General features: G+C 50.2%; 1 protein-coding gene across 1 annotated transcript in view; it reads right to left on the minus strand.

Moving 5' to 3' along the window:
- RPH3AL (rabphilin 3A-like (without C2 domains)) overlaps nucleotides 1–6,707 on the minus strand; it is an 88,099-nt gene extending 81,392 nt beyond the window's left edge. The window contains exon 1 of the mRNA XM_015426679.1: nucleotides 6,657–6,707. The gene's annotated coding sequence lies outside the window, so the exon portion shown is untranslated. The remainder of the gene's footprint in view (nucleotides 1–6,656) is intronic.
- Between the last annotated feature and the right edge of the window lie 1,254 nt (nucleotides 6,708–7,961).

Below are 7,961 nucleotides of genomic sequence, written 5' to 3' on the forward strand. Positions count from 1 at the left end.
CTTCCCAGCCAATCATCAACCTACCTTTATTTCCCCCTCACTCTTCAGCTTTCCACTTCCCACACACCTGCAGCCTCTCTCGTGCTCTGAAGCCCTGACTGCTACATCATATTGGCTGTCATACGGTCGCCCCCTCAGCAGCATATAAGGATATAGATCCCACCATTTTCTCCAGGGGAACTGATCTCTGCCATCTGGAAAGCAGTTGTAATTCTGAGTGATTTCCAGCCCTCACCTGGAGATTGGACACATTTTACCTCAGAACAGCAAACTGTTTAGAATGTTAGAGGCAAAAGCCAATCAAGTCGCATATGCAAACGACCTCTGTGTTCCGAGGCAAAGGCCAATGAGGCTGCATATGCAAATAACCTCTGTGTTCTGACTGGCTATGGGGGGGAGAGGAACAGCAAACTTTAGAATGTTGGAGGCAGGACTCAAGCAATACAGCCAGTGGATACGGAGACCCTCTGAATGACAGATCAGAGAGCAAACTGATTTTGGAGCGTGTGGAATGTTCTAGAGAAGTGCCACCACCATTCGGCTATTATTTATAAGGGAGATATATATATTATTTATAAGGTGTGTGTATGTGTGTGTGTGTATATATATATATATACACCTTATAAATAATAGTAATAGTCATGATGTGACCGGCATGACTAAACACCAAGGTGCACGGAAGGCTGTTACCTTCCCACTGAAGTGGTAACTATTTAGCTACTTGCAGTTCCTTGCTTTCAAACTGCTAGGTTGGCAGGAGCTGGAACTAGAGACGGGAGCTCACTCCGTCATGCAGCACTTGGGGCTCGAACTGCTGAACTACCGACCTTCCACAGCCTGCAGTTCAGCATCGTAACCACTTGAGCCACCGCTTAACCATACACACACACACACACACACATATACACATATGCACATACACTCCAAGGCTATTTCACAAGCTCAGAATGAATAACGTGCATCTGAGCATGAACAGAATGGATAAGGGGATTTTCCCTCTTAACCTAATGAACGTATCAGTGATGCTCATTCTTCAGTAATGACAAGATTCTGCTACACAGATTCAGGTGGTTAGCGGGCTTGGTCTGAAGCAATAGAATAAAGTTTGAGTCCAGCGGCACCTTTAAGTTTGGTGGTAGCGGTTAGGAGCGTGGACTCTAAACTGGAAGAACTGGGTTTGATCCCCCACTCCTCCACATGCAACTGCTGGTGTGACCTTGGGTCAGTCACAAGTTCTTTCAGAGCCGTTCTCTCAAGAGCAGTCCTTGAAAGAGCTCTCTCAGCCCCACCTGCCTCACAGGGTGTCTGTTGTGGGGAGGGGAAAGAAAAGGAGTTTGTAAGCCGCTCTGAGACTCCAAGTGAGGGGCGGGTATAAATCCACTCTCTTCTTTCTCAAAACCAACAAATTTTAATTCTGGTTATAAACTTTTGTGTGCATGCACACTGCTTTAGAAGCAACAGAACAAAGATTGAGTCCAGTGGCACCTTTAAGACCAACAAAGTTCAATTCTGGGTATAAGAAGTGTGCATGCACACAAAAACTTATACAAAGAATCAGGGGTCATTTTGTAGAAAAAGAGGTCCAGGAGCTCATTAGCATAACTTATTAGCATACCTTATTTGCATATTGCACACCACCTGACATCACTGGAAGTGTGTCAGAAGGCAACAGCCACCACTCAGGCTCCACTGGACTGTTTTGGATTGCTAGCTATTGGGGGGGACGGGGACATGCAGATCTGTCCTCACAGAGGAGGGAGAGCTTGTACCTGAATAAAACCTGGTCTTAAAGGTGCCACTGGACTGTTTTGGACTGCTAGCTAGGGGGGGGGGACACGCAGATCTGCCCTCACAGAGGAGGGACAGTTTTTACCTGAAGGTGGGCCGGGGGGGGGGGCCCTGCACCTTACCTGGCTGCTTTTTGCTCCTTGTGGCCCAACTGAGGGCTGCTGGGAGCAGGGGGTGGGGCTTGTTGCATGTGCCTGCCCCCTGGGCTCCCTACTTCCAGAGCTCTGCTCCTGTGCGCCCCCGCAGGAAACGACCCCTGCCCAGAATGAAACTTTGTTGTTTTTAAAGGTGCCACTGGAATTAAACTTCATACTACACAGAGTTTGCAATAGCAGTATGGCCCTTTTGCCCTACATGATACCTAGCTGTGTCTGCTGATAGACTGGTGGCCAGACACCGCCCCAAAAAATCTGGGGCTGGGGTTGGATGGTTGAAGCAGAGATGGCTGAGACTAAATCCATCCAAGATGGAGGTTCTATGGCGGGGGGGGGATTCAGGATTGGGGTGACAACTCCTGTCTCTTGATGGTGTACAACCTTCAAGGTACGATCATAAATAGATTAAGAGCCTGGGTGTGTTAGATGCCTCCCTATCGATTGAGGGTCGAGATCACAAATGTTGCCAGACTGGCGTTTCTTCAGCTGCGCCAAGTAAGGAAACTGGCCCACTTCCTGTCTCTCCCTGACCTAGCCACAGTAATCCATGAAACGGTCACCTCTAGGTTAGACTACTGTAACTCGCTCTACACTGGCCTACCCTTGAGACTGACCCAGAAGTTGCAACTGGTCCAGAAAGCGGCAGCTCGGGTTCTCACCGGAACCCCACTAACCGCACATATCTAACTGGTGCTTTGCCAGCTGAACTGCATCCAGGTTGAATACCGAATCAGGTTCAAGGTTCTGGTATTAACCTTCAAGGCCCTAAACGGTCTGGGACCAACATACCTTCGGGACCATCTCTCCTGTTATACCCAAAAAAACGCACTGCGCTCAGCGGAGAAAAAAAATCTACTGGAGATGCCTGGCCTTTAAAAAACAAACGGCTGTCCTCAACCGAAGCCCAAACTTTTTCGGCGTTGGCTCTGACCTGTTGGAACTCTCTGCGAATGACATCCGTGCCCTGCGGGACGTCGTTCAGTTCCATCGGGCCTGAAAGGCAGAGTGAAAACATCTGTGCCCTGCGGGACCTTGTTCAGTTCCATCGGGCCTGAAAGGCAGAGACGTTCTGCCAGGCCGAAGGCTGAGGACAGCAACAGTCTTCATGTAGCCTGGCCTTCCTTCCTTTCACTCCCCCTTGGAGTCAGGATAACCATCTGGAAGGGTTTTGTATTTGTTTTTACTGTTTTTAACTTTAAATCTATTGACAATTCTATCTTGAATAGTCGTACACCATCCTGAGCCCCAAGTATGGGGGAGGGTGGTTTAGAAATTTGGATTGATAAATAAATAAATAAATGACTTTGCCCCTTGGTCCTTCTGTTTCTAATACTTGGGCTTGCTTCACACATATGGGCATGGGGGTGACAAAGCCCAGAAGCAGGCTACTGGACTGTACCCCTTTAGCTTTGAATATTTCTTAATTAAGGACCAAAGCATCTAAAGCCAGGGGTGTCAAACATGCAGCCTGGGGGCTGGATCAGGCCCCCGGAGGGCTTCTATCAGGCCCGCAGAGGAACTGGCTGTCTTCTGCTGCTGCTTCCAGTTCTGCTGCTGCTGCGTCATCGTAGGTTTGCAGCTTACAGATGCACACCTGAACAGCATACTTGAGACTGCAACAGCACAGACATTTTGATGCAATAACTCAGAGCAAGAGGTGTCCATTATCAGGCACTGTTAAATAAACAAGATATTGCAAGAGTGCTAATGTTTTATGTTTTTAAGTAAAAAAAAAAACCCTTTGTGTTTGTGTCGTTTATAAAGTTTATATCTCCGCTACCTGGCATTACATTGTATGACACACGTGGCCTGGCCCAACAAAGTGATATTTATGTCAGATCCGGCCCTCATAACAAATGAGTTCGACACCCCAGGTCTTGGCAAACAGAACACTAGCAACGGCAGGGAGACAGCTTCTGTTCCCCTTCCCTTGACTTGCTGTGCCAATTCTTTTTCCCCCCAGCAAGGTCCTAATCGAGGGGAGCAGCAGCACCCGCAGCGATCCTTCACCTGCAATCTGAGTGGTACAGTCCATTCTGCCAACTCAGGTCTCTCCCACTCCAGTTCGCGAACCGGACCTGAGTCTTATTTAGACTGCTGACATTCACAGACCCGCAACACAATGTCTCCCTTGTGCGGTGACATATTGGAATGAAATTTGGTGCGGGCATTCACAAAAGAACTCAAGGATTCTCTTGCAAATGCCTCTTCGACCGCCCACACTTGTCTATGGGGCGGAAGACGCAAAATCCATTGTCATGGGATACCTGAAGCATGAGTCTTCAAACACTGTGTTTCGCTAGTTCATTCTGCTTTTACGTTGCCAGCTGCTTCACTTAGGTGGAAAGCTTTAGAGCAACAGCAAACATTTTATCCCATTTGAAAACACTGTTCTGCACAACACTGAAAACAGTGTTCCACGCTGTTCTACACAACCAGCTAATCCAATCCAACAGACCTCTCGACTGCTTTGCAGCCTGTTTTATGAAGTGGAAAACTGAACGAGAGGGAAAATGACTGTTTACTTAGATTTTTCCTAACCCCAAACTGCAACCCGACATCCACTCTGCTAAAAAAATGTGACCCCAATGAGAGACCCCAAGCCGGGAAGCGAGGTTGCCCCGAGTGAAGAGCTCAGAAAGAAATTGCAAGTGATCAAGTCAGAGCACTGGTGGATCAGTGTGACAAACGTTAAGATAGGGAGAAAGTCAATTTGTGAAGACAGCCAATTAGAGAGCAAGCCCTCATCTGGTTTCTTCAACAATAGCCTTGAGACTAACGAGGCCAACTGTTTGCCAACTGAGCTGGAGAAACCTCCAGGCGCCAGGAGAAGCTTCTGCTATATAGAACATGTCCAGTTCTCAATGCATCTGCAGTGGAACTCCAAACTAAGTCCGGATAATGGGGGAGGGCCCTCCCTCTCAGGGACAGGACTGAATTTTGTGGCCAGACAAGATTCAGTCTGAAAATTCCACTTTTTTGACCTTGGCTTTCACGTGTTCCGACCAAAACTGTGTGGCCTCCCAGCGAGCCTTGTGGCTGCGTGGGAATTTGAACCCGGCTCATCCTGGTTTCCACCTGACATGCTAACTACACCCCACAATGGCTCATAAAATACTCTGGCAATCATTATTTTTATCCTGTCTTACCTTCACACAGCTGAGGGCGGCATACTTAGTGCCCCCGGCCTCCCTTTTATTCCTATAACAACACTGTGAAGAAGGGTGATGGAGCACAATGCTGTGTGACTTTGATCCAAAAACTTAAAAGGCACCTGCAGCTTGGAATGACCCATCAGCTGAGGAGGGTGCCTGCTGCATCCCTGTATGAGTCACCGTGCTTCTTCCGGTCAGCCTTCACTTAGGGGAAGGCATTTCTGTCACATCTCTGCAACCGAACAATCTAATAACACCTGATGCACAGGCACGGCGCAATGACCTGCACTCAGAACGTTAACTCATTCAGAAGCACAGAAGATGAATAGCTCTAAAGACATCCCCCAGATACACAAGCACTTTCTCTCAGGCACTGGTCCAGGTGGTCAGCCGTGCTGGTCTGAAGCAGCAGAACAAAGTTGGAGTCCAGCGGGGCACCTTTAAGACCAACAAAATTTTATTTAAGGTATGAACTTTCATGTGCACGCACACTTCCTCAAATACTTCTCAGGCACTGGGTAATCCGGGGCCTGTATCTCTCTCTCAGCCTTACCTACTTCACAAGGTTGTTAGATGAATAAAACGGAGGCCGGGAAGACCTGGGTTCAAATTCCCACTCAGCCATGAAGCTCACTAGGAGGCCTTGGGCCAGTCACTTTCAACATGGCCTGCCCTCACAAGATTCCATAGGGATGCCAGCCTCCAGGAGGGGCCTGGGGATCCCCTGGGATTTCAGCTCATCTCCAGACTAGAGAAAGCAGTTCCCCTGAGGACAAAAATGGATGTTTTGGAGGGCGGACTCTCTGGCACTGTATCCAATCGGTGTTCCTGGCTTCCCCAGCCTCCACCCCCAAATCTCCCAGGCGTTTCCCTACCTGGATCTGGCAACCCTATTCCCCATCCCCCCACCGGTGGCCAAGGGGGACCTGGCAACCCTTCCAGGCCGGGTAAAACAGCAGAAGAGACTAGAGAGTACCCTGTGTGCCACCCAGAGCTCCTCGGAGGAAACAAGAGGGTTTTAAAAATGGCAATACCCTAAAAAGAACAACCATTCTGTAATGGTAGGACCGGACGTGCAACCCATTGTAATGCAAACAGTTAAAAAGACGCACGACTCCAGATCAGAGTGTGGGACGCAGCTCTGTCGCTAGGATCCCTCCTTGCCCGGTGCTCCCCCGCACGTCCCCGAGCCTGCAGCAGAAATTAAAAAGAGAAGACGAGGAGGAGGAAGAGATGGGATTTATACCCCGCGGGTGCCGGTCCCCAACGGCGCCTGCGTGGACAGGAGGCGCGCCGTTTCCCCGACCGGCTCGCCGGCTAGCAGAGCGGGGTTTTCAGACCACGAGCAACTTCCCGAGCTGGACAAACGCATTAAAAATAAAAATGACACACCCCCCCAAAAAAAACAAAAAAGTATCTCCCCTTCCAGGATCTTTTAAAAAAAGACTCAGGACTGGGCGCGAATTCAATCTGAGAGCGGATGGCGTCTTATTTGGGAAGGGGGGGCCGCCCCGAAGTGAAGTTTGGGGGAAGCAAGAGCCAAGGGGCAGCCGCTCACCTCAGCCTCTGCAGCAGCTGCGGCAGGCAGGAGTCTCCCGGCGCTGTCGCCCGTCCGCCGAAGGGGAGCGAGACGCCGGCCCCAGCTGCCCGCGGGGGCGCTCCAGACGCCTGGCATTACTCAGCCCTTGAGCAAATAAGGGGCCCGCCGCCAGCCGACCGTGCCGCGCGGCCGCCGCGAAACCTCGGCCTGGATCGCGGGAGAGGACTGCAGCTGGCCGCCGAGGGACGGGGCGACGGGCAAGGAGAGGGAGGAGAGAAAGCGGGCAAGCCAAGCGGCAGGCGGTACTACTCAGGGGCCGGGATGTGGGCGGGAGGGCTGCGGGTCGCCAGGGCACAACTAGAGGGCAGCCTGCGTTCCCCCCTTTCCATTTCATCACCGTTGCTCTCTCGTCGGAGCTTCTTTTCCACGGTGGCCTGGGTGCATGCACATTTGTAGGGTGCTGATGCGCAAGTGATGCCACGTTTATACGTGCTTCAGTACATCACCCTGCCAACAAAAGTCCGCATAGTCAAAGCAATGGTATTCCCAGTAGTAATGTGTGGCTGCGAGAGTTGGACCCTAAGAAAGGCCAAATAATAGATGCTTTCGAATTATGGTGCTGGAGAAGACCCTTGAGAGTCCCTTGGACTGCAAGGAGATCAGGTCAGTCAATCCTGAAAGAAATCAACTCTGACTGTTCCCTGGAAGGCCAGAGACTGAAGCCGAAGCTCAGATACTTTGGCCACCCAATGAGAAGGGGGCCCTCACTGGAGAAGACCCTGATGCTGGGAAAGATTGAAGGTCAAAGAAGACGGGGATGGCAAAAGATGAGATGATCAGACAGTGTTATCAATGCAAGGAACATGAAATTGAGCAAACTGGAGGACGGGAGACAGGAGAGCCTGGCGTGATGTGGTCCATGGGGTCACAAAGAGACGGATGCAACTGTGTGGCTCAACAACAGCAACAGTACTTATACCCGACATTTTTCCCTAACAATGGGAGGAGAATACAAAGGGGGGGGAGCAGTGAGCAGACAGCACCTCTGCCGGAAGACATGCGTGCCCTACAGGAGTTGTTGCCTTTCCACAAGGCATAATGTTCCACCAGGCCTTCGGTTGAGGACAGCGACGGGGCACCCTTTGGCACTCTTACAGAATTCCCCGTCCCTCTTAAAACAAAAAACAACCCACGAGGCTGGGGAGCTGGAATTCCTTCCGCCATCCTATATACTGTATGCATGGTGTTTCTATTTATTGGTAATTACTGGATTATATTGATTTAGTTCTAAATGGTGATTTGTATACTGTTTCGTTGTAAGCC

This window comes from Gekko japonicus, unplaced genomic scaffold, assembly GCF_001447785.1.
Source record: "Gekko japonicus isolate JY-2015 unplaced genomic scaffold, Gekko_japonicus_V1.1 scaffold2457, whole genome shotgun sequence".
Classification (NCBI taxonomy): domain Eukaryota; kingdom Metazoa; phylum Chordata; class Lepidosauria; order Squamata; family Gekkonidae; genus Gekko; species Gekko japonicus.